This window comes from Anas acuta, chromosome 4 (assembly GCF_963932015.1).
Source record: "Anas acuta chromosome 4, bAnaAcu1.1, whole genome shotgun sequence".
NCBI lineage: Eukaryota > Metazoa > Chordata > Aves > Anseriformes > Anatidae > Anas > Anas acuta.
The window spans coordinates 35,282,209-35,310,160 of record NC_088982.1 but is presented as its reverse complement, the minus strand read 5'-3'; the positions used below and the strand labels follow the sequence as shown (position 1 = coordinate 35,310,160).

Sequence of the window (27,952 nt, the reverse complement as noted above, 5' to 3'; positions counted from 1 at the left end):
TAAAGCTGGATGAATTCTTTGCACAGATTCAATCCTCAAAGAGTTTGTTTATTTATTTATTTATTTATTTTTGTAAAATCAGATGTATTTAAACAAAAATAAGAGTATTTGAATATTTGTAGTATCTACTGTTTAGCGGATAACATACCAGTTTTTATAGATTAGTTTAATAGTGTTCAATAACAGATAGAAAATGGGAAGCTTAAAGTGATATATTGTAGTCTGTGGTAAAGTTTAACTCTTTGCCTGGATCTTCAACACACTTGAACATGATCACTTTTCAGGACTTAGCACTTCTATGGTTTGTGGCGTTTCTCTGGCTGATTATGGGGTAGCAGTTTGCCTCAGGCAAAATACATTGTATTCTTGATGGAAAAAAATGAGAATTTATTTGCATTTGTTATATCAAAAATTGTTCCAGATGAATGCACAAGCTTAGCATACCTTTAAAACAAATCAAGCTGAACTGATTGTATAAGTTGTCAGTGATGAGTAACAGCTCTCTGGTGGTGCTTAGTTGGTTGGGACTTTTGCAGTATAACAGAGGGCCTGGAGAAGCATTTTCCATTGTGCAAGTTGTGAAGACCTGAAGGAAAAGACTCTGCAGAAGTAATAACCAAAACATGCAGAGAGGTATCTAGAAAGTAAGATGGAGGCAAAACAGGGACTTATATAGCTCAGAAACTTGGCAAAATTATGCAGCAGTCCCTCCGTGTACATAAGCTTTAGTCTGTGTACAAGGTTGTTTACACCATGTAATGCTCCTTTAAGCCATGCCCACCAGGTCAGGTGAATTCCCCTGTTGTGGCCAGCTGATGGAAGGCTGCTATCTCAATGCATTGATTTCTTGCCAAAATAAATCATACTGTGTTAATTTAAAGATTACTGGTAGGCAAAACACTTCTGTCTGTGCCATCCATCTGATGATAAATGGTCTGAAAAAATAAACATATATGATTGTGAGTAGGCGGCTTGCAGCCTGAAATCCTGCAGCCTGGGAGGGTTGTGGGTTCTGCTGGTGCTAAATGCAGGGGGCAGTGGAAGAGAGCTGGAGTTAGAGACATTTCTGCAAGTAAGCTCTCCCCATTGAACAGAATCAAATGTAAAGTGTTTTGATTTAGCTCTCCACACAATGAGTAATGAATAATAAAATTTGCTTTTTATTTTTTTCCAAAAATGGAATGAGGTAAAAAATACTTTTCAGATTTATTTTGGTATAGATATGTTCATTATACATCTATTGTTAGTTAGCTCTATGTCCTTGATTGTATTATTGTGAAAGATCCTAAAACAACAGCATTATGTATAGCTCATAGAAAAGATATACAGATTGTTAAAAGGAAAGCATGAAATGCAAATGTTTAGCAGTGCTCCCATTACTCCTTATTCTGGTTAAGTTAAAGCTGAAGGATTTCCTTAAAAACCCAACTCCCTGACAGCCCTCAAGTGTGCAGGCTTGATTAGCACCTCTAACTCTTCCTCCCTACGGCTGTTCTGCTGCCAGGAAGTTTAGACCCCTACTTTGAGCTGCCGTGGGGTCCAGCATAGGTTCTGGGATATCTTCTCTACAAACCTTGAAAGGTACAGTTGATTTATATGTCCTTTTCAGCTATTTGAGAAATGAAATCTTGTCGTAACAGGTGGAGCAATTACTTGCACTTAAGCTGTGTAAAACAGGAGGAGGAGCAACAGGACAGAGAATATGCTGTAACAAGTATTTAAAATGCAGAACTTGTGAAATTTTGTATATTTTGTTTGTTTGCTACCTATATTCTGTTATTTCTTTGAGTGTTCTGCACAAACGAGATTAGAAAGTGTGAACATGCTGGAAGTGAAGGGAAGCATAATATTGGAAAGACATTTAAAACTGGGATAAAATATTGTTTAATGTTTATAGTAAATGTGTGGGAAGCTAAATATTTTTGTATATAGTATGTTGATGTATTTTACAACACTGCATATAAACTATGGGAATGTCATTGAAACTATGCTGACATAGGCCAGCTGAGTAGCTTGCCTATGCTTTCCCATCTCTTATATCATAAATAAAAAAATGCAACTCTTACTGAACTCAACCCCTAACTTGCAAGGGGTTGTATCTTTTGCTGGTTTCTGTGGGAGTTTTACAGACGGAGAATGTAGGGTCAAGCCCATTTTAAGAAAAAAAAAAAAAAGGCAGAATTACAGAAGAGAAAATAGCTACATAGGTGCTGTGAGTAGGTGTAGGTGGTCTGTGCTAACTGCTCTTTTATTTAAAAAAAAAAAAGCAACAAAAATAAATATAAATTTATTTTCCCATATAAATAATTTGGGAAAGAAACTTAATCATCCTTCATATACATTTGTGAGGTCTTACAGTGTGCTTGTATCGGATGAAAGTTTTCCTGAAGAGTGATTTGAGCAAATTCTGTTAATAAAGGTTTTGGTATTAGAATTGTGTTGTGAGGGGGTTTGGAAAAGGAAGTAGAAGACTATTCAGTGTATCTCAGATACTGGAGGGAATGGCAACCATGTGTGTGTATGGATCTGGTCCCTGCACCCCCTCCTCCCAATACCACACTGATAAATCATTTTGAGGTGAAGTGCCAGGTACATGACATAAGCTTTGGGAAGAATTAAATGTTGTACTCAATGGTAAGGAAGACTGAAAGTCTTTCATGAACCTCTGGCAAGTACCATCTTTAGCAGTGATTTCTAAACTAACAACACTCTAAACTCTCCCTGTCTCATGTAAAAATAAATAAATGCAGGCTTTACTGTTCTACAGCAAATAATTGCTAGTAGTGTTATGTTCTGACAAACACCCACTGCAGACACAACAGAAAGCAGTGTAAGAAAGCAGTTTTGGCATCCTAAACAGAAATTGTCTCAGCATCGGATTACTGCTTTGCAAATGAGCAACATTTTCTTTTCTTCTTTTTCCTGTGGTCTTGTGGTCTAATATTAATACATTTTCAAATGGAAATTCAGTGAATTAGATCATTTTTCCTCTGTCTGTATCCCTTGGGATATCCAACCTATGTTGCTTGTTTTAATTAAATTACCACATTTTCCATATGATTAAATGCCTGAATAATGAAGACTTATGGGAGTCAATTTTAATGCACCATACATGAATATGAGCAATGAGGGGAAACATATGATTTTACTCTAAGTCAAATCTTTTAGTAGCAAATGTTTCACCTCATCTCTTTTCAGATCAAATGCAAGTCGCAGAACAGTAAAATATAAAATGCAGTATCAGATAGTGCTATTCAATGAGTGGGAGCAAATATTCTCTGAAGGATATTTTTGGCTAATGGGAGAAAACCAGAAAAGGGTGTAGTGTATTCTGGGGACAAGCCAGGCAAGCATTTTCAAAGTTATGGTATAGTATACATTGGGTTTGGGGGCAAGGGCCACTAACCATATAGTTAGGTATGTCTTGGAGCAATTTTAAAGTGACTCAGTGTCTTTTTTATTTCATTTAGAGTTGCCTGGGGTTTAAATCAGGACAGGATTTGGCTCAGCATGGACAGGCACTGGGTATCTAATCTAAAAAACATGCCAGTGATTTTTAAGCACTGAGTGGTAAATGCAGGCAAGAAATCAGGAGCTTCAAGTGGGGAAAAATGTATTTTAAGTCTACTTCATTTTAGTTGCAGGAAATAAAGTACTGCAAGTTTTTTTGCTAGGTAAGTTGTTTCACTGTATTAGGCTTGGTAGGAAGAGAGTGTTATGTGAGAGGATGGAAGTGGTATAGACACTCAGCACTGCATGAGGAGAAACTTACTAGCATTGTAGAAATAGTTGGGTATAACTGAGGAATGGCTTTCTGTGATGACCTTCAAGCACTTAAATACATGGCTTTATTAAATTTTAAAGGCTGATAAGAAACTGTAAACTGTTTTATGAGGAAATCCAACTGTGAAAGGAGAGAATAATGTCTGTCATATTGCCTGTAGTGACCCTCTCAGTCTCTACTCCTTGAAAAAGCACTATGTATTCTAGGTAATGTCCTGCTTTGTTTCCAGTTGGTGACCCCCCAGTCTACAGAATCATCTTTTGGTATTTTCCCCTGCAGGGCTGACCTCATAGTTTGCATCAAGTAACTTCATCTCAGTTCTAGCATTGGAGTGTCAGGCTATTAGACTCTTTCCTCCTCTTTCATACTAACTTAACAAACTGATAATTCTTTCAAGTTTTGAGTCATTAAGAAATTCTTGTATTAACAGACTGATAAAAGACATTGTGGAATGTCATTATTCAGTGTCATCGAATGTCATTCAATGTGGAATCTCAGACCTTTAGAAATTTCATTTTCACTTTCTGTTCAAACCAAGATTATCAGTACAACTAAATAGCATCTCCACTTCAGCTGTTTTTTTATGTGCTTTTAAATTTCAGAAACCTGCCATAGTTTTCAATTAAGGGCTTATTCATGAGATGCTCTCACTACCTGGAGGATTGATTAGCTTGCCAAAGAAAGCTCTGCCTGACTTTGCCTCCTTTCATTAGGTCCATGCTGCATTTGATGAAATTTTTCACTTTTTTGTTTTGCATGTATTAAATTTTTTATTATTATTATTTTAAATCTTGAATTCTGTTGAAGCAAAGCTTGTGTGTCTATAGGTGTCTCTGGTTTATTTTTTTCTGTTCTTTTTAATGATAGCCACTCCACTAGTCACTTCCAGGTGTTATTTCACTGCTACTGTGTGTTTTTACTGGCATATTAGATCTAAAACTTTTTCAATTTCTTCAGTCTTTGAAGGAGTTGAAGGCAGCAGAGAGATTAAGAAGTGGCTAAAAGAACAGGGGATAAGGAAATGCTGTATTGCTTTTCAAATCTGAGAGGAATTATTGATTCAGAGTCTGGGACAAATTTCCTTTTCTAAGATAGGAAGGAAAAAATCAATGATAAACAGACACCAGCAGACTAAAAGCATTTAAATGATTTTCCCGAAAGATTGCCCCATATCTTTATTTTACTTCCCTGTGGTGGTTCTTTGAGACACACAAGACTTGTTGAAGTTGTTTTTCAACAGAGGATGCATAACATCTCTTTGAACATTGGTGATGCAGGGTAAAATACTTTTTGTTCTGGTATGACATATCCTGAGAGTCTTGCTTTGTACTGTGATACATGTCTTCAGGAAAGGTAGCTTGTTTTCTCCTCCTAGATTAGTTTGTGGTATTTTCTTCATGTTAACCCTTTACAAAATCATTCACACTCCTGCAATGGGGTGAGTCTCCACTGTTGTAATACTGTCTTAAAATTAAGTTCTGCAGAGAACTGTATTACTATGATGTGGTGAGGTGGGGTAGGAAAGGACCTTTTTCATTTTTCTGCTCTCCATTTGTTATTAGCAGGTTTGTTGGATCAGTCACCCTCCTTTACTTGCTCTTGTTCTCTTTCCATACAGCTCACACTTTCCTTCCCACAATCTGTCATCCTACTTTCCTACCAAACAGAAAAGAACCATTTGTTATAACTTTAAAAATAAATGTTAAACAACCAGAAGTAAAGAAAGTTAACAGACGGCCAAATAGTTTTCACTGATGATCTTTCCTGATCTTTGTCCCACTGCATAAATAAGGGAATAACTAAACTACCACCACATTCAGAGATGAGCAAAATGCATATGTGAATGTTTATTAGCTTTCCACTTCAGAGATTTATTTCCCTACTTGTTCAAATATTTTGAGAAACGTACTGCAGCCCTTAAACACAAAAAGCATACATTTCATATACCGTTCTAGTTCCTACTCTTCTATGGATGAAATCAAGGGTATTCTGGCCTTGAAGCACCAGCATTTCCAGCCTGACCTCTGGATGCTTGCTGAGCAGCAATGAAAGAACTTTGAGGAGAAACAAGTGTGTTTCACAGATGCAGTTAATAAAAAGATATTTCTGTCCCCCAGGTTTCTGCACCTCCACAAAACATAACTGCCAATTTCAAAACTAAGCTTTAAATATCCCATCAATAGATAGGCTGGGAGTGAGAAGTTACAGGTGATTATGTTAATCAGGGAGGACATCATGGAAGAGCTGATCATAGAAGATAACGGGTTTAAGTCATTCCCAGGTGATTCAGTTTGATTTTGGTGTGAAGATTCACCAAAACAGATCAATAATTAAGTAAGATAAAGACTTTTTGGTTGGTTTCAATTGGTTGAAAATTCCAGGGATGCAAAAGCCAATAGCAAGTACTTTGGGGAGGGCACCACTGTTAGACTGATGTATAAACATTTCAATAAAGGTATTAGAAAAAGTAACTAGTGACTCCACAGGAAGTTAACAAAGGGATTAATGAGCATGGAAAAGTCAAAACTTTGGTGCTGGGTAGATTTATTAATGGGATGTTATAAAACTACTGCCTGCTGTAGTAGGATCTCTCTGAAAATCTCTTACATGATGTGGTTGTAGAAAGGGTAAACAGCATCCTAAGTTATGACAAGTGGTGTTTTCAGTAGAAATATGAAGTAGTTTTAACCCCCCAAGTATGTAAGTCTGACTTGCAACAGTGTGTGCAGTTAGTACAATTCTAGTTACCTTTGTCTGTTAATTAAAGGACATGTGGTCAAGGAGAATTTTAGGGGAAATGGCAAGTCAATTTTGAATATAGGGCTTGATTCATTTGCCACAGCAACCCCACACAGGCTGAAAGCAAGTATGACTTCTTGGTATTGAATCTAATTTTTTTTTTTTTTTTCTATAAGATGACCGGTTGTTTTGTCCATGAATAAATTCAGGTTAGGAATTAGAGGATTTGAAATCATTATAGAGAGACTTTTCAGTCAAAACAATTAGTTGTAGTCTAGGCTGTGTATGCTTAATTTGAGTTGTGTGAGATTGCTTAGACTGGACTTGATGACCCAAGTCATAGGACAAGGTGAGGTCTTCTGTGGTTAAGGATTTTTGATGTAGCTTCAGAGTGATGTTACCAGCATGTCTACTCTATCTCCTGATTCATTTCAGTATTTTGCTGTGTTTATATTTGTATCTTCAATGACTCATTGGTTTTTGTTTTGTTCAATGAGTTATTTTTCAACATATTGGATGGAGGAGGTGTAGGGATTACCACATGTGATGGTTGCCAGGGATTACCTCCCAAGACATGAATGGACTGCAAAAAATGTAGGTACTTCAGGAGCATAGTCATCATTAGTATGCCTCTTTTCCTAAACAAAGGGTTCAGTCTTGACCCTTCAGTGTAAACAACCAGAAGAACTGTAATTTGTTACTATAGAAAAAGCTCTATCCTACAAACATTTACCCTCAATAATAAACTGTTGCAGAGATGAAATAGTAGCGTAAACATATAAGGTAAATTGACATCAGGCTTCTGAAATTCCCACCAGCAAAATATTTTGATATGAGTAAATGTCTGATATTCTGAACTTAATTCTCTTAGCACTTGTGACTGAAGAGACTACCAGCATAGCTAGTCACTGAGGTGGGAAGGTCTTTATCAAAACTTAAACTAGAAATTTCAGTAAAGTGGCTTTTTCCTGGAGAGGAGGGTCTTTCACTGTTTATCTATATGATGCACATCCAGAATAACTCTGCTGATGTCAGTAGGGTGTTCAACAGAAGACAGATTGCTAATTGGGTGTTTACAGATATGTAAATGTTATACCTGTAAGGCCTGAATATTTCAAACAATGTGTATTGCTTTCCCTGATTCAAAAGCCTGACAATTGCTACCGAGGGACTAGAATAATGCTTTTAGAGAAGGTTTTCTAAGCAGAGAAAATGAAACAAACAAGAACAACCTTTACACAATCTGTCCAAATACATCAAAATCAAAGAGAAGAGGTCTCCTGAGCTCTCTGTTAAATTCCCTGTGCTTCACCAGTGGGATTTATAGAACTGCAGTAACATGGGGAGAAGAACGTAAGCATGAGCTGCTTTGCCTCGGGCAGACCTACTTAATTCAACCCTGTCTCACACTGTGCTCTGACATTTTGCTTTTCTGGCCTAGGTTATATGGAGCTGGAGTCTTGAGCTTGCAGTTTATACTGGTGCTTAAAAATCTGCAGAAATGTTTGTTTAAACATGAAAAATGTGGGCGGTGGTGTAAAAATAGATATTTTGGGGGATGTTATTTCTGATTTTAAAGGAATGCTACTGGTAGACATTTGCTCTGAATAGAGGAACTTACATTTCTGATCTGAATTTACTCTGAATAAGGTCTGAATTTAGACGGCTTGATATTTGAATGTGATCTGAGTAGTCCGTAATGGGGGAAATTTGATGTGGCTGGCTATTTACTTGAGGTATTTGCCACTTTTGAGCAAACAAAGAACACAATACCAAAATTTCCTGTGGCCTTGATTCAGTTTGGACTCTCATTTAGATCTGGGATCCAGTTTCATCTTTGGCTCCATTTTTAGAATTTTGTTCTTAAAACGTGTGTCTTTACATGTCTTCAGTCTTTGCTGTAAAGTGACCTCATTAGGTCTGGTATTTATTTAATGCTGGTTGTCTTCTTTTTGGTGTTTTCATACTTATTTTTATTTTTATTTTTTTGAAAATGGTGATAGAATTTATGTTGTATTTTCTAAGTCACTTTGCAGAGCAAATCCTGGAACATGTGAATTGGAGAGGCTGTGTATTGAAATGTGAACTTTGTCAATTTATGCTATTTGTCATCTGCATTTTTCTTACACCCTCTCCCCCCCCCCACTTACTTAGAAACAACTACTGCATTACAGAAAATTACACTAGCTTCATTCCACAAAGTTGTGTGCAGATTTGTTCATGTAACCTTAAATGAGTATTTTGTGTGTGCTTGGCATTAAAAGTGTGTGTCAGCGTTTAAAAATTCAGGGCAAAAATAGCTAAACACAAGACAGGAGTGTTGAAACTCTCAGGTAGGGGGAAAACTAAATTAGTACTGTGGAATTCAGTGCAAATAAAAGGCTTAAAATTGTTATTCTCAAGTATGTTTGCAACTTAGTACTCTAAAATAAATGTTTTCAGGTGTTCTGAATTTGCTCAACACGCTAAATTTACCTGTTGAGTAAGGAATAATGGAAAGAGGTAAATGCTATGTTAACTCTCAGCACAAAATTTTTGAAATAGTCTCTTGGTATGTTAGAGCTGTTGAAAATGATACACGTGGATTCATTTTAACATACCTTTTCAATATATTTTAGCTGAAATGGCTGAGCGCAATGTTTTTTCAAGTGTAGGAAATTCTTGGTTTAGAGACCTTTTTATCACTGCAGTCTCTGAGAAGAAAACACCTCAGTCAAGTGTCAAAATGTGGTTTAATACATATCTTGCTCTGAAAGTCACTGTCTTCTGAGTGAAGGTTATGCATATTTCATAGAGTTGTATTATTCACAAAGCAATCTGTGAATGAGGCTGTTGCATTAGTATTGCTTGGGGAAACTGGGCTCAAACACATGGTTTATTTTCTGCTTTTGCTCTGTACTTTGAGTAAATCTATTGAAGTAGCTTCTTCAAAGGAGCAGCAAGTATTGAAATCTTGGGGGATTTTGGCATCTAATTCCTTCTTAAAAATCTTACTCTCTGCACCCTTGCTGCAGTGTTTCTTTCATCCCTGAAGGGATATATCACAAGGATGCTTGCAGTATAATTGATTACAGTATGAACAAAGCATTGAGGCATTCGAATAGCAGTGGTACTGCTTGCCTCTGAGAAATGCTGCCAGAAAACTAGCTTTCAGTAAGATATTTGTTGAGAAGAGCCAAAGAGAAAAAAATGTTGCTATGTGAATATATTGATATATTAGAATTTGGCATGAATTTGGACAAGTAAAAAACAACTGAAGTGAAGGGGCTATATCAAAAGGGAAAAGGATCGGGACTAAGGGAGACAATGGTTTAAAAACCCTAGACCCTGTGCCCACCTCCCTGCTGCCGCAGCTTAGCAGAAAAGATATTTCAAGTAGCTGAGAACATGAAAAGTGAAAGACTGGCTTTGAATGAGAGCGAAATAGAGCAACCATTTTGCTGGCTGCACATCTCTTTAGGCTACAATGCGATGATGGAATTGGGCTGTTCTTTCAAATGTGGCTAAGAGCTGTTCAGCAGCTGAGGGGTAAGGCCTTCCAGCTGAGGCACAGGATGCCAGTCTCTCTTATTTACAGCTAAGCCTTCTCTAGAGGGCCTAAGCATTCTTTCCTGAATCGTGGAACAAGACTGATCCCATTTTGCATCTCAGTCAGGGCCTTTAAAATAGGTGGAACAAAGTTTTGTGTTTAGTTATGGTAAGGAAATAACGTGCCAAAATAATTTTGGCATGCGATTTTGCTAGGATGATAGAGAAAGATTGTTGCTATTTCTATTAGGAAGACTTGCCTATATAAGTCTTGGGAAAGACAGGATGTTTTTAAATGTCAGAGGGAACCAGAACAGACAAAACTCCCCAACAATTGCTATTAAATACACTGCACTGAAGTATGCTATTCTAAATGAATTGGTTTGCCATTGAAACAGGATCTGGGAATAACTGTGGGATGTCATTCTGGAAAGCATCATTGGAGAGCTCTATGATAGAGGAAGTTCTCTCTTAAGGAAGAAAAACAAAACAAATAACAAACAGAAAACTACAAAAGATCAAGCAGTGTTTAATGGTTAGGGGTGAAGAATGAAATATATCGTTCCTATAAGGTGCTCACATCTAATTCCTGCTTTTGTTGTTGTTGCTGGAGATTGAATCAGTGGTAGTTAAAGGCTGTTTTCCAATAATGTTAATGGAGTCATACAATTTAAATTGCATTCCTGAATTCTGTAGCAGATTTTATGGTTTCTAGGAATTGGGGCTGTAAGCCTGTTCCATGCTTAGATGGAGAATGCCAAAGTTAAATTATACTTGTTAAACGTGCAGTGTCTGAGTGAGGGAATTCCTGAAAACCTATATGGCTGCTTTTTTTTTTTTTTTTGAGAAGTTTATGTAATTTATTTTTATTAGTTGATTTTATTTATTTTTTATTTTTTGATCTTCTGAAAGCACTGCTTCAGGTTTGGATGTCACCTTTCCCTCCAGGGACTCCTCCTGGAAATCGCACTATGTGAAAGCAGATTAGTGCCTGGCAGTAATTCAGGGTCAGGGATTCAGATTATAGAATGGCTCAGGTTGGAAGGGACCTTAAAGATTATGTGCACGTATATGCCATCTGGTTGGAAAGGCTTTCAGAATGTCAAATGAAGACTTTGTCTGACCTAAAGCACATGCTTTTTGACTGAAATAACAAAAATGATGAGTATTCATGCACATAACCAATGTATTGGGATGGCACCCAACTTTTATTGCTAGGTGTATACCCAGTACCTAGACATAAAGGGAGCCAATGGCATGTGCTTCAGTATGTTTGTTGCATCTGTGAGTCATCACTGATTTTAGTGATCATCTTACAGCAGCCTTTGTTAGTATATATGTGTAAGAAGTGTACTGGCAACAAAGGGAGATTTAATTATGCATATATTTATTTTATTTTCACTCTTTTTTATTTTATTTATTTTTTTTTAATTGGGAACTTGACTGAAGAGAATTATTGAAAAAGAATTTTAGGGCTTCAGTTGCAGAATTTCTGTGGTGCTGTACCTCGTCAATAATCGGACAGAGGCAGAATAATGTGATATTGGCAGAGCTGCATACATATATCCTCTCTTGTAACTCCTTTTTTGTTGTTGATAAAGGCTCTTGTTGCCTGTGCACTGAAACCTTTCCTCTAGAAGAATCACAGGCCTCATTTTTTGAGAGCTTAGCTGAGTATTTCTGAGGTTTCAGGCTTTTCTCCTCTTTGAGATATTGGCACTATATATGGGGCTCATCCTTCCCCTTTTAAAACAAAGAAATAGGGCAAAGGGTCTCCAATTATAGAGATGGCTTTGTCACAATTCCCCTACTTCAAATATGTTTAGCTTCCCCCTTTTTTTTCTTCAGATCAAGGGCCATAATGTCAACAAGTAATTTCTTCATTTTCCACATCAGCTTTACTTCAAGGTTTTGTCTTTTGTTTTTATATGAATTTTCAGTATGATGCAGAATCATGTTTTTTTTTTTTTTTTTTCCTGCATGTTTCTCTTTGAAAATCTGTAACAAAAATATTTCCAGAGCTGCCTTTTCATTTAGCTTGTTGAAACTAATAAAGTTTGAAGATACATGCTTAGGAAAAAAACTCAAGCCTTTCTTCTGTTGTGTGAAGATTTGTTTTTGTTTGTCCAAAATTGATTATTTTTACGATCTCTGAATTTAAAGGAAAATATGCAGAACCATAGTTTGCTTTGATTTTTGGAAGATCAAACAATGCAACATGGACCTCTATAAACAGCAAAGGCTAAATTCTTCCAGAACCACGCAGAATCTCCATTGAAGTCAGAAAACTGTTCACCTGGCTGTGAGTTTAGTTTGTCAGATATCATCCCTGTTATTGTGCGCATCTGGTGTCTGAATGAAAGAGCAACTCCATTTGGTTCTAAGAGACTGTGATCCTAATTACAGGCTGATTATCTGACACTCAATGGACACTCAATGTAAATCTATTACACCCATACCTATTGCAGTTCCATCAAGTCTAAAGCTCAAGTCATCAAAATGAAAATAAGGTAACTGTTACCTTTGGGAATTAGAAGAGAAAATCAGAGATGACCTTTTGGCTGTCTTTTGATCATTTCCATGATATTTTCCAGCTGAACTTGTTTGAAAGTCATGTGAACAATCAATATATCAGGATGAACACAGGACATTGGCACAAAACTATGCTAGGTACTTCACAGAAGAAAATTAGATTGAATGCCAACTCTGCTGTTTTTCTGGTGCTTCAGTTTCACTGCCAGTTGACCCTGCAGCATTGCTTCTCCATCCCACGCTGTGCAAATTCCTGCCCCCCAGCTGGAAGGAAGGCTGTACTACTTCCTTCTCCCATAACAGCATCTTTGCTAAGCCTTACAGCACTTTGGAGAAGGTTGGCTTTTTCTCTCATCTTGAATTTAAATAATGTGAAATCCAGTTTTTTTAGTCTTGATTTTTACCTATATGCAAGAACCATATATAATACACACGGAGAAAAACAGTAATACAAACCTGACAGAGTCTAAGTTGCATTTCACGTCAGTTCCATGATGGCACCGTAACAAATAATCTAGAAAGGCCTAACAGATTTTATTTTTACGTATGAGGATTTGTATGTGTAGTTGTGGAAACCACTGGGACAGCATTTTTATTCAAGTTCTCATCCAGTGACAGGAAAGATACTGCAGTACAGTTCCCACATGCACTCTTGACAATAATAGATCTGGAACAATTGTGTCTTGGTCACTGGATCCCTCCACCAGTCAGTTCTGTTCCCTGATGAATTTGGTGTGTGGCTGGTCCTGCCTGCCCATTGTTCTGGTGGAGCTCCCACAGCTGTAGTATCTACATTGCCCATTCTGCATACTCTCCCTTCATGGTTTAAGTACTTTCCAGGCATTTTGGCTGAGACACCAAACATGATAAAAAGAAAAATATGAGCCTTTACACATAAGCCAGCTCTGCTTCTTACGAGCTACAAAATGTGCTGCTTGTACTATTTGTTTTCTCCTTAACTTTGGTGTTAAGGCTCTGCCTTTGATGACTCGATACTAGTAAGTTGATGTAGTGCAAAGCTGTGATGAAGATTTTGATACACGTCTGTTAGCTGCTGTTACTGGGAACAATGTAGAACATCTTCGCTGCCAGTGAAATGCAAGTCCAATGCCTGTTCCTCACTGCAGACTCACTTTCCATATTCCTTGTCTGCGCGCGTGCAGTTTGGGCTCTGGCTGAGTATTGTTAAGCCAGGGTGGATTCAGTCTCTTGAGCACCAGGTCCAGATGAATTGATAATGGTACTGTTTACCAACAGGTATCTTAAGCTTGCCTTTTTCTGAGCATGGTTTGGAGGCATTAAACCAGAGCTACAAACAAGGCTTTTGATTACTGGCATGGACAGGAAGCATGAAGAGGCTAGTAATGTGCCTGGGTCTGCTTTTCAGTGATCTATGGGGATGTAGCTATTAGGTCCTTCGTCATGTGGAAAGTGGCTTTGAACGTGACATGGAGCCTGAAGTGTAGCTTGCAGGCCTCATGAAGCCTCTGTTGTGGTCTATCAAGGAATTTTTTAACCATGGTTTTCTTTAACAGGATAACTGGTCTTTGGAAGACCAAGGAGAGCCTTTCCTGGGGTAGGAGTGTGTGTGCCCTAGGGGAGTATGAGAACGCTCAAGCCCTTGTAGCTGAGACACCTTTGGAGCCATACGTTACATATCATGCCAGCTCTCATTCATCTGTTACTGCAGAAAATGCCCTAAGGGATGGGAGAGGAAATGTTATCTCCAGTGCACATCAGCCCTGGAGGACAAGGGGTTAGAAAGCTTCCTGTCTCACTTAGCACCACCTGTGTGTGGGCTGGGCTGGCCTTGGGCTGAGGAGTGCTTCTGCAGAGCCTGGAGTTGAACACCAACTGAGCTGTGCAGGTGCAGTGGTGGGAAGGGCGAAGAGGGGGACACCGTGCATTTCCCAAATAGCTGTGAGAGCCAGTGGGAGGCACTATGTCCCGCTGCTGGGCTGTTGAGCCCAAAGGATAATCTCTGAGCAGAGCTGGATGCTGAACTGGAACAATGAGATAACAGAAAATGAAGTGGTTTGGGGAAAATATTACTGGAAAATGCTGGTTAGATCATCTAATTCATCAGCCTTTCAAAGCAGGATTGTTCTCAAATGTATTTTCTGGTGCCTTGTCCAGTTTTATTTTAAAGTCTATTAAAATGTTCAAACTCCTAAATACTGTACTTCAGTTTGGAGTGAATATATCCTGCATGATCTTAGTGACACTGCTACATAATTTAGATTTCTTTCCATGCTATTAATAAATTTAGACAAAGACCAGATGCAAGCAAGCTGTAGCTGAACTCAAGAATCTGTGAAAGCTGGGCTAACCTCTTTAACAGCATAACATATGGCTGCTACATTACCACAGCCACTTTTTTCTTTTGCTAAAGCTAAGCAATTTATTGAAAGCATGAGGAAAAAACGAAGAACAGTAATAATGCCTGACCTTTGATATGGAATCTTCTCCTTTGACAATTGTACCATTTACTATGAATTGATGGAAATATACATCCAACCTACTGTTAAAGTTTTATAGTCTGCATTTTTTTTTGTTTCTCTTAGTATCTCATTTTTTCTTTCTTTTCTACATCTGAGTTTAGGAGAACGTTAGGAGAAGAGTGTATAAACCTTACATGGCTATATAGTTGAAGCGTTAACTAGCACAAGGTCCTTACAAATAGCTATCATCTGATAAAGAACCATTATGTCACAGCGCAATGATTTGTATTTTTTGAAAAAGCTGTTTCAGAAACTTTTGGTGGTGGTTTGTAACCTTTTGGATTTCACATTTGGAAAACCAATCTAACTATGGGATTTGTAGTAGAAACTGGTAATGTTATAATGATAACAAGTGAAGTGATGGATTTTTTCTTAATGACGATACATAAAAATGCACTTTCATGAATGAACAAACACAATACAAATGTGTGTAAAATGTTGCTAACCCTCTTTGAGAGGCTCCATAACATCACTTTATCATAATTGCCCAGCAGCCTGTGATACTTCTTACCTAATTGAATTTCTCTTCAACAAAAGTACTTGCAAGACTTCTCCGCAGAGAAGTTGAACAGAGGATGACGTTTTTCTGATTTTTTTTTTCTTTTATTTCTCTGATGCAAGTACTTGTTTTCAATGTGCATATGGGCTCATGATCCATACCTGGCCCCATTTGCCTAGCTTCACCTGAAACAAAGCAAAACAGTCAGAAGCTGTCTGAATTAGGTAACTACAGATTTTTCTTGCTCTGGGTGCAGAGAGTTTCTTGGGAGAACAGCAAGCTGTGGGCAATACTACAAGAAGTGGGTCTAAAAACCAAAAAAGATGAGCCCAGGTGTAGTTGAAGCAAATGTAAAACATGAAGGGCCGTTGTCCACATACAACAGCCTTGGGCTTGTTGGGCAGCCAGGCCAATGTGGGGTTTTCCTTAATTTGTGCTGGTCTTACAGCTGGGAAAGGAGACAAGGCAGGGCTGTGGCAAGGCTGAAAAATGCTGCAAATTAGTTTTTTATCTCGTCACAGTTGTATCTCGATTCTGCTATATTCATATGTGGCTCAGCTCATGACTTCAGCCCATCTTTCTTTTTTAAAGAAAAAATAATATAGACTTAAAACCCAGCAAAATTATAATTGTGGGTATTGGCCTCTTTTTCTGAAAAAAATCAGATAGTACAAGGTTTCCAATTAATCAGCATAGTTTTATGTAGTTTTGTTGTGAAACCGTAAACCTTTCATTAATTTTGACTAAATCACATTGACTTCTTGCATTATTATTATTTTTTAAATTGTTGATTGAAAGCCTTTTGGAACCCTTGTTAGCAATTTTGAGGAATATTTACATTACACTTATTTAGAAAGTTTTAACAACATATATTCTGGTTGGTTTAATAAATAATAATTCCCATGATATCATTTGTACTCTAGCATACAGTCCTAGATTGTGTTTTTATAGTCCATGAGGGCCCCAATCTGTGCTTTTATGATATGAAAAGAATACAATAATAATAGATTTGAGACCTTAACATAACAATGAAATATTTTCATGGAAGCTAAATTATAGAAGGCAAAATATTTTAAGTGGTTAAGGTATTTTCATTCCAAATAGATATTTGCAAAGGAAAGTAGAACAGCACTGTGTATTTCATCTTGACTTCCATTCTATATTATTTTAATATTTTGATTTTTATGTACGTACTATTGATAAACCCTAATCACAAGCACTTACAAAATATAAGGTAATATGATAAATTTGCTTTGCTAGTTGGCAAATAAATTCTCAGATTACATGGTTAAAATGAGAAAATGTATTTTGAGATGTAAATTGTATCACTTTAATATTGAACATGAGAAATTAAATTACAAAATAAATGGAGGTGTTCCAAGATGGTTTTCTTGAAGGGAATGTGCCAGTGTGTGGGAGTATTCATATTTCCCTTCCTAGTCAGTCCCTGGCAATCAATCAGTGGAGTGTCATGAGGAAAACAGTTTTGTTGTGTTTTGGCTGTTCAGGTCATTGTCTAAAGAAATCGATCCTGTTTTTGTTACAGAACTGCTAAATTCCATATCTGCTTTTCCTTTGTTTTGGCTACAAGATTTCTACTTATCTGGTTGTCTCCCATCCTAAGCTACACAAATATTGTTAGTCTGATTTACTGAACACATCTTCTGCTCTCTTGTCACTGGGATTTGAATAGCTTGTCCATTTCTTCCTTTTCTTCTAAGTAGTTTCAAGTTCCTTGTGCTCTTCAAGATCATGACTATTTCTTTATCCACAGAAGTGGCCAAAAGACATTTAGAGTTGTGCTTTCTTATTTTGCTAACCTTATTACTTTACTCATGTAAGTAAAAAAGATAGATGAGTTTGTGGTGTGGATTTTTCTTTTCATCTTACTTATTTATTAATTTATTATTTTCTCCCCCAGAATCAGAGTATTGGGGCATTCCAGATAGTTTTGAAGTTTGGCTCCTGCTCTAATGACTTAGTGATGAGGCCCCTGACTGCTAGGGTGAAATCTCCCACTCTCTTCATATGTGCCTATCCTGCTTCAACATATTTCTTTCTTGCTCCCAATACTCTATGCAACATAAAATAATTTCAGGGTAGAGGGAGATTATATTGCTGTTTAGCCTGTACCTGGTTGTTGAGGATCTCCTGAAAGGGACGTGTTGTCAGTTGGCTAAGCAAGGTGGCTAATGACTGCTGCAGCAACTCAGCTGTTCTAGATAGGACAATGCTACAGACACATGCTTCATGTTAAGAAACAACCACCCCTTCCTGATCCAGTTAAGAAAAAGAAAAAAAGAATCCAAACAAATAAAAGACTGTGACCCATGTGTTGCTTTGTAAGTAAAGGCTTTAAGAGAGAGTTCAAAGTTGTGAATCTTGAGCGGTAAGAGTCATCCTGCTAATTCAGATTGCCTGAAGCCTGGGGAAGCACGGGATGCTCTCTTCTGGTGGCCAGGTGACTGCAGTTTAGAAGTTATGATACTGAGCACTGCATTGCTTACATCCCCGTGTAGCTTGAGGTTTTTATGTCATTCTGGTTTTGTTCAGTTAGGCCCCAGCTAAGCAAAGCCCTTATGTACATGCTTCAGCTATCTCTGACCGCTTTGCAAGCTGATATCTTAAGTAATAGCATCTGTGGAGCAAGGACTACTCTCAGCTTCCTGCAAAATGTGCTTGAGAAGTCATATTACACAGCCTGTATTAAGGAGTTTGTGTTGGATTAATCAAATTGCTTTCTAGAGTCACAGAACTGTCTCTGCAATTAATCTTGATGCTTGAAAGAAGTTTGTGTATTCATTTGGGATTCCTGAGCATTATTTATTGAGTTATTTATAGTCTACATGGAATGAACATCATAGAAAACTGCAATGACAATAGTTGGCATGTCAACAATTAAAATATAATAGGAGAACTGTCAAACTCGTTACAGTGGCATTTAAGAAAATCAGTGTTAGGGTCAGGATTGGAATTGGCTCTTAGGATGTAGTATGCCTACCATAACATGAAAAGACCTAAGAGAGCTGCTCAATTACAGTAAGATGCAGTAACATATAAATCAGAAAATTCTCTTTGCTTGGCAGTGTGGTTTTGTGCTGCTGTTTCATGAGCCACTTTACAAAGATCTGAGCCCCGTACAGAAGTACAGGCAATGGAAGAGGAGCAGTAATGTCTGCACCCTATAACATGGCTTGCCAGTGGTGGCTCCTTTCATGTACCCTTGCCCAGTGTGTCACCTGCAAGGTAATTTAGAGGTGCATGCATGTGATGTTCTGGAAAATTATTTTTTTCCCTTCCATGGTGTTTAAATGAAGGTTGGGAGCGTTTCACTGTTCTCAGTAGAGCACAGTGCTGAAACACCTGGGGATCCAACATCTGATCAAAGCTCTTTCGCAAGCATGTAAAATCGAGTTTTTCTTGGCTGCAAGAGAAGAAAGTTAAGCACATTAAATGGTATTTTTCAAGTATTTTCCATTCCTTCCTGATGTCATCTTTAAATCTGGTAATTCACCCTTAGCCAGTGAGGCAACATTATTCACACGAGGAATTTGTTTGGAGGAAGCTCTCCTGTGGCGCTTCCTTCCTGCAGGCTCTTCCCAGTGCTGGGGATGGCACTGTGTGGGTTCCTGGTGCTGCTGCTGGCTGGGAGACATGGGACAGGCGCTGGGCCATGCCATGCCATGTTGTGCCATGCTGGTTCCTGGAAGCACCTGGCTGGTGGGTGCCTTCTCACGAGCATGAGCCCAAACAGACCAGTGCATCTGAACGTCATGGAGAAGGGGGGAAAAAAGCCCCATCGCATTCTGTATTGTAGTGGCTTCTGCAAAGCGTAGGTGAGGAATGGATTGCTGTCTGGGTGCTTGGGGAAAAGGAAGTGTTAAGAACAGCGGAAGGCATTTTTCCCAGAAGGAATAAGAGGGAAAATATGTAATTTCTTATGTTTTTAACGTCATCCTCAGTATTAGTTTAACTAAAGTGGATTTACTGCATTTCATTGTGTGGAGCTCTGGTAGTTGTAGTGCTTGGGGTTTCACTTATGAGAATTTAACAGACCAGGATTTGATTCAGGCCTGCTAACATGGTTCCTGTACACTAAATACAAAAACTTATTGCAAGCATATTTCTTTTAGATTTAATAATGGAATACTAAATACAAGGAAACTTAGCTACGTTTGATTGCTGCATTACTTTTATGTTATTTAAATACCATACAAATATAACATTGTCAACATCTTTTAAGGCTTATTTACTGGATTTTTTTATACATACCAATTACCAAAGTATAGGTACAGAGGTTTAGGATAGTGAGATATATATATAACTTACCTATATCTGTCATTTACCTAAGTTTCAATAACATCCACAAAGTTTAAAATAAAGTTTCTCTGAAGTAAGAACATGAAATTCACTAGTTGGTGGTTTCCAAATTGGCACTGTTATATGATTTAGCCAGACCTAAATCTGCTGTCCTGTTTTCTATCATTTTACTTTACAAACATTTTTCTAGTTTTCTAGAAATGCTTTTAGATGTCATATTACCATTTTTTTTTTTTTCTTCCACTGAACATCTTCCTGTGTTCCTACGTTTGCTTTATTGACTGTATGCCTGCTTTGGTCTACTTAAAATCTTAGTCTTCTAGCACAGAGCTTAAACAAGAGAAGAGCTGTTACTGTGTGTGTCTGACACAGTAGAAATTTATGATTGTTGTATGAATTCATATAACCCTTAGGAAATCCCATCAATTATTTTATTTCATATCTCTCATGAGGAAAAGTCCCCTCCCACTCTCCTTCACCATTCTTCTCTCCACGAACACCCTCTTCTATTTAACTTTGGAAATGTAACAGGAATTTATCTGCTTTGCTTCACCACCTTGTCCATCACTTTTCTCTTCCTGATCTGCAAACCGCATCTCCCACTCCAGTGCCTTAACTCTTGATACCTTGCCAAGTGTTGGACTGCTGAAGTGGTGACATGAGCTTTTCTGAGTGGCTATGATATTTATGCAGGAACTCTACAATCTGTCCCAAGATGTACTTCAGTTAGGGCTGGCTACCTGACATCTCATGTTACATTGCAACGAATCAAGTAGAAAACTGGAAAAAGGTCTTGGACCTCTTGAGTGGTGAGAGAGTGACTAAGTGACAGTGCTTTGGCAGCAATAACATAATTATTGCCAAAATAGGCAGAAAGGAGTGGGTGGCTGATATGAGTGGCACTGAGGTTTGAAGTTTGTTTTTCATCTAGATACTATAGTTTTATGGATTGCTGGTTAGCACATTTTGAATGCACAACAGCTCTTGATTTTATGAACTGGTAGGACATAAGGACAACAGGCGTATATTAGTGTTAAATTATAGATTCTGTTTTTTTCATGCTACACATTTCCAGTTAGTTAGAAAAACACATTTTTATTTAATTTCCTGCATAATTTCCTAGAAAAAATAACACAGCCGCTGTGAGATCCTACAAGTGTCTAGATGGTCTGCTCAGCCAGAATTTTCCAAATGTGTCAAATTCTGAAGTGTTCTAACATTTGCATAAATCTTTACATTTTCTAATGCATGTTCTAATGTAATGATGTGCATAAACTTTCTTGCATGTCTGGATGGCAGATGAGATTTTCTGTGTGTTTTCATCTGTTTTCATTAGTGTACCCAGCTTTGAACAATTGCTGTTCAATAACTGTTTTAACTAGCTATAAATCAAAAACCAAAACACCAACAACAAAAAAACACCTTTGCTGAATTTTTGTTATAAGAATAGTAATAACAAGAGAAAGGAATTCTACCTGTCAATTCACTTGACCTGCGTGTAGTGTCAAAGGGCAAATTAAAATAATTTTGACCAGAACCCCCCAGGCATGTTGCCCTTTGCATGCATAATTTCATCTCCTCTTTATGTGAATTTACAGTAATCTGAGATTAGGGCAGTAGCAGACATCTGGACATTTAGGGAGAAATTGCAGAAATTGCTGCCTTAAGGAGTGCCACTTCTAAGTGAGGTAGCAAAGATTTCAGACCAAGGATGTAATGATAGCTGCTTTCAGCACTCCATTGGATATTCCCCAGAAAAAAATATTTCATGAGAATTGTGCATTTTTTTGTCAGAGGTGATGATTTTGTCACTCTGATATCACCATATCAAAGATATGTAAAAGTTTAGATTTTTTTTTTTCATTCACTAATTTCTGTGTGGCAATCCCCCAAAGTTCTCTTCCACTTGAAAATAAAAAGGCTATTTAAATATAAATATCTTTTTTTTTTCTTTGTATATGAGGGCATTCCTAACAGTAGTTCCAGTGGAGGGAAAAAATGACAATTGTCATATAAAAATAGTTTGGAACCAATTTTTGAGATTGTCGTGAATGGAGGACATTATTCTTCTAAGGATGCTTTCTAGATGCTTTCAGAAAGAGGAATGTTACTTCAAGGGGCATTGGTAGTTTGGCAGAAGTTTTATTTGTGTCACTGCTGGCTACTCTTGCAGTGGGTAGCATGATGGCATGTGGAGGCAAGTATTGAACCATGGATCCAATGTGGTATTGATGGACTGTTGTAGGGGGGAATTTCTCATCCAGAATGGTCTTCTGCCATATGTAGTAGCCTACACTTAAAGATGATACTGTTGTCCAGAATCCCAACCCTGGTTTCATACATATTAGACACTTGGTTTTCATATTAGACACTTACACTTTGAGGTGTGTTTATTCTCTACTGTTTTTCAGAGAGTGACTTACCTTTGCTGAATTCTGGTCAGAGTGGTGCGCAATTGTGGTCCTGGGCAGTGCTGTGAAGTAGTTTGGTGTACACGTGGCCTTCTAGGTACGCAGTGCTCTCCTGTCTGAGCTGCTGGAGAAGTGTCTGTGCTTAGAATATGCCACAGTGATTCTAGCGTTGATAATTTCAAGAGTAGTCTCTAAGGGACAACCCTGAAAAGAAATTCCAAACTTGATCTGGCACAGAAGTCAATCAAGAGTAAATTCAGGTTTTCGGAACACTGTTTGTCTGCTTTCTTCTTAACTCGGTGTTGGTTGTGCTATATGAAGTAGGACAAAGAAAAATTTGTAACTAATGTTCAACTGATTTCACTGTACTTTGGGGCTTTTGTACAAAACTGTGAAAATATATACTTTCAGATTTTGAAAATACCTGTGACATTCCTTCAGCAAACATTCTTTCATTTGGCAAAGCCTCTGTAATTGTGTATAGCAGGAGTATTTTTCATAAATTTTACAGTTTTGTTAAACCCACTTTCACAGAATCACAGAATTTCTAGGTTGGAAGAGACCTCAAGATCATGGAGTCCAACCTCTGACCTAACGCTAACAGTCCCCACTAAACCATATCCCTAAGCTCTACATCTAAATGTCTTTTGAAGACTTCCAGGGATGGTGACTCCACCACTTCCCTGGGCAGCCTGTTCCAGTGCCTAACAACCCTTTTGGTAAAGAAGTTCTTCCTAACATCTAACCTAAAACTCCCCTGGTGCAACTTAAGCCCATTCCCCCTCGTCCTGTCACCAGGCACGTGGGAGAACAGGCCAACCCCCACCTCACTACAGCCTCCTTTAAGGTATCTGTAGAGAGCGATAAGGTTGCCCCTGAGCCTCCTCTTCTCCAGGCTGAACAAGCCCAGCTCCTTCAGCCGCTCCTCACAGGACTTGTTCTCCAGGCCCCTCACCAGCTTCGTCGCCCTTCTCTGGACCCACTCAAGCACCTCGATGTCCTTCTTGTAGCGAGGGGCCCAAAACTGAACACAGTACTCGAGGTGCGGCCTCACCAGAGCTGAGTACAGGGGGACGATCACCTCCCTAGCCCTGCTGGTCACACTGCTTCTGATACAAGCCAGGATGCCTTCCTTTCCCCCCCCCCCCCGTAACAGCACTGCTAGCCCTGTCATTGGGCCTATTGGAAGCCACTGCACTGTTCACCAACACATCATATAATGTTCAGGGTGAATCTAAATCAGAAAGTGCTTCAAATACCAGTGATTTCTCTGTGTGAAGATTTCCAGTATTGTAACAACCCTGCAATAGTAGGGACCATTAGAAAGCTTCGTTCACTGCAGTCACAGAAATGTTTTTATTTTCTGATAGGATGTACTGTACTGCAAAATAGAGCAGAGTCTATTGCATTTGCAAAAGCAATTTGATAGTTAAAGCTATTTATAATTAAATTTCCTTATTGTGAACTTACAATGGCAACAAATTACTATGGCTTGTTATTTGTGGAAAGTAGCTATGCAAACATGGCTAATTCTAACGACAGTTTCAGACTCAAACACTGACTTCCAATTTATACTTTTTCCAGCCTTCACTTGCATTATCTATTAGTTTGATTCTTTTATAATGTAGATATCATCATAGGGATTATAACTTTGTTATTATTATAGCTTTGTTATGCTAGTTGTAAATCCATTAGGATGAACTTTGTATGGCTACCAGAAACTCCATGGATTTCCATTAGAGTTTATATTAGGTTGAAGACGTAGCAGGCTTGGAATTTCCTTTGGTCAAGCTTTAGGATATCTTTGATAGTAATAAAAAAAAAAAGGCAGAATTAGGAAATCTATGTTCACTGAAGCCCACAACTATGTTTTACCTTTAAGCATATGACTTCCTATAGCTTCCAGCATTGCTTGATCTGCGCCTGAGAATGTGAACCTATTTTTCTTTAAAATAATGGAAAAACTAGTAAATAGAAGAATGGGGCATGTTATATTTGGAATCTGCATTTACTTATGTTTAGCATAATAGGAGAATATATATAGGAGCAAATTAGTATTTATTAGTAGGTTTGAATTCTTACTGAGCTATTTTTTCTTTAATTATTTTGTAATTGGTACAAACAGCTGACATTGCACGAGAACTGAGTACTAACTGAGGACAGGCTGGGAAACCAGAGTAGGATTTTCAGTTTCTCATTTGAACTTGCACCGCATTAGTTACAAGACCAAGTTCAGGAATAGTTTTCCCCTGGAGAATGAGGGTATGTAATAGACAGGAGAACAGTCTTTGCTTGTAAAGGTACAGCGATGAAAGATATGGAGCATTTCAAAGAAAAAGCAAAACAAAACAAAAAAAACCCAAAACATTGGGTGGGGAAAATGTAACATTTTTGTTTCCAAATTATTGAAAACATTTTTTTTTTCTTCTGTAAATGTTCTGTCAGTAATTGGAATTTTTATACATTGTGCTAATCCTACCTTTATATAGAAGTCATAAATCTTATAAATTAATGTGTCGGGCTGTTACCAGAACTCTTCAGTCTGTTTCTTTTTATGGAGTGATCTGACACATTTTGCAAACAGCAGACCTAGGTGCTCTGCATGAGTCCCAAACTGGATTTTTAGTAATCAGCTCACAGGAATGGACTCTGGCACTATTTCCAGTTAGGCGAGAAAATGTGGTTTAACTTAAAGGAATAATACTGGAAAATAGATATGAATTGCTGACCTTTTAACACTGTATTTTAAAGTTTAACATAATGGCGCTGTGGTCTATGAATGTTTTTATTGGTACTTCCATTAGTTCCCTAATAATCTTGACATTACGTTACATTTTCTGGAACACCGAGGTCTTTTTTTCATCACCCTATTTTTCAAGCATGCAAATACATTTAACAGATAATTAGCAGAATTAATTTGGTCTCTTACATCCATCTTGAAATTTGAAGGGTACAATTCTGAACCTTTACCTGACCTTTAAAAATATTTATGCAATTATTTACAAACACAAATCACATCTTCTCTATTTATTCTGTAAAGAAAACGTGATAGTGTAACTGCCAACAACTAAAACCTGTAATACAGGGAAAACAACTTTGCAGCTGGTACCAAAAAGGCGATTTGTGAGACTGCGAGACAATAAAGAAAAGGTCTGGTCAGGGTCTTTCCTGAAAGTAGCAGTATTCATGAACAGTTCAGAATAATTAATATACATTACAAAACAGGTTTTTATAGAGCTGTTTTCATTATAATAAATAGCTTGGGTATTTTTAATATAGACTTTGGCATATTACATATTTCTGATAACTTTTGCTGACATCCAGCAAGTTCTGAAGTCCTGGAATTCTCTTGAGGTTTTATAGTGCCGAGACCAGAAAAAAATCGCTAAATGCTTCCAGTGCTGGAGCCCTAAAGCAACATTCTGCAACCAGATGATACATATAAACTCGCTTCCCATAAGAGAGCAGTCTAGTGCTGAAGGGGGAAAAAAAGTTGTTTTTAATATCAGATGTTTTTATCCCAAGCATCTGTTTTGAAATGTTCTTAATTCAGAAAATGTCATGTTAAAGAAAGTGCAAAGTACTTCAAAATCATTAGGAATGAATAAGCCAATTTGGAGGAACAACAAACCATTCGTTTCTCGAACAGTATGTATGTTCTTGCAAGAACCCTGGGAGTGATAAGAGCTGGAAGAGCCATGACTACTGGTACCTGTGGTACCTGCAGAGCCTGTGGTGGTGTTCCTAACTCCAGGCCCTAAGCTGAAGGTTTATTATCTGACTAGACAGCCAGTGTGTGCCACCTCTTCCTTTTGTTCGGAAAAAAAGTTTTCCTGTCGCACTAACAAAAGCTTTTGAATTGTGCCATAAGAGTTGTTTCTGTATTTGTCAGTGTCCTCTGCAATTTTAGAAAGATTGTCTTCACTGGGATAAAATCAGCAAATAAGAACATGGCATAGGTGATATCTGTCCTTAATGAACTGCTTAATGCAACTAATTAATGCCATGAACTATAATATTAGGTTCTATGACTTAAGGTTTTATGGCTAATACCTACATTTGTAATTTTGCTGAGGATTTTTCATCTTGGCCTCATCAACAGTTGACTCTAAAAAGCTTTTTTGACCCTCCAGTTAGATGTTAGTGTTGCTATTAAAATATCTGCTAGTGGATCTAATCTTTTACAGTGCAGGACACTGAACAAAATTTGGTGTGGCTGGCAGTAGTAAAATGCCTTGTCCCTCAAATAGTAAAGGAAAAGTTTATGCTTTTAACACCAAACAAGCAAATTTTGACCAGATCTTGAAATCAAACCTGTACAAGCCGAATGCAAACCTTAAAAAAGCCTTGAAAGAAAATATAATTAAAAGAAAATTATTTTACTTTTACTGCAGTATCCTTTCTGTTGTATACTGTGATAAGCTACTTCAGCTTCTGTCAGTTCAATTGACAGTTATTCTGCCGGCCTCAATGAAAGCAGCTCCAATCACTGGCTTTATGCAGTTTTGTACCGGAAGAGAATTTAATTCTACTCGATCACAAAGGTGTTTTTTTTTTTCTTTCCCTGAAACAGTTTGGTTTTTTTTTTTTTTTTTTTTTTTTTTTTTTTTAATTATCATTGGCAGTGGACTTCTGAGAAAAGTGGTATGCATCAGTAATGCCTTGGAATTATTCAGTGTCCCCCCAAACCTTCATGTTTTCCCCCTTTAAGGGGCATATATCAAATCAGTTTGATACATCCTTGTGTCTCTTGGACCTTGGATTTCAATGAGCTGCAGGGTTAGCAGCTCACAGATACTGTTTTCCTAGGAAGTGATGTTTATGTGGCTGTTCTATACTTGCTTCTGTAGTAATTCTTTGCTGACATATTTTTAACCCATTAAAAAGAACAGGGTGGAGGTACAAGGTGGGAAGTTCCTACCAGTACTGCTGACATAAGTACCTGGGTAGTATGAGTAAATCCCATATGAGAGTTCCCTTTATGTCCAGGCACAAAGGTTATGGCACAAATTGGTAGTCTTCTTTTCTCTTTGCAGTTTTTCTGGCCCTTGATACAAGTCCTTTCCTGACTGTTCAGGTGCCTTGGAAGCAAGCAGGCACGTCCTGGCCCAGCATTCAGGTGGAGCATGGGGGAGATCCTGAGGGCATCCAAGGGGGGGTGCACTATTATGAGAAAGGGGAAGAGAGGAGTTACGGCAATACGTAGGCACAGAGCACACATGTCCATGGGGAACCAAGATTTTCTGGTCCACTCTGTGCAGGAGATTTTCTTTAGTCATCTTAGCATTTTCCTGCCCAATCCAGAAGTTTCATTGAGGTCTCTAGCTTGCCAGTATATTCTTGTTTTTCTTATTCATTAGTCCTGCCCTGCCACTGCACTGAGGTCTTGGTCTTGCATAGAAGCCAACTGCGGTGTGTGTTTGCTAAATCTGATGTGGTAGCACAGTGATTCCAAAACTGTGGTCTCCAGAAGGCTGCTTGTATGTTGCTGGCTCTCTCTGTTTGTTTGCAGCTGCTAAATTGCGTTAAAGACCGCTAAAAATAGACTAAACACTTCCCCATTTACTTTCCAAGTCAGCAATTGCTCCAATTGCCACTTGTCATGGGGAATAGAAGTCTGTGTGTGTAAGCCTGTGAG

At 37.9% G+C, this 27,952-nt stretch overlaps 1 long non-coding RNA gene across 1 annotated transcript in view; it reads left to right on the top strand.

Moving 5' to 3' along the window:
* The first annotated feature begins 1,436 nt into the window (after positions 1-1,436).
* The window catches only part of LOC137855960 (uncharacterized), a 220,401-nt gene continuing 193,885 nt past the window's right edge, over positions 1,437-27,952 (top strand). Inside the window, exon 1 of the long non-coding RNA XR_011096090.1 lies at positions 1,437-1,581. This is a non-coding gene — a long non-coding RNA (uncharacterized lncRNA). The remainder of the gene's footprint in view (positions 1,582-27,952) is intronic.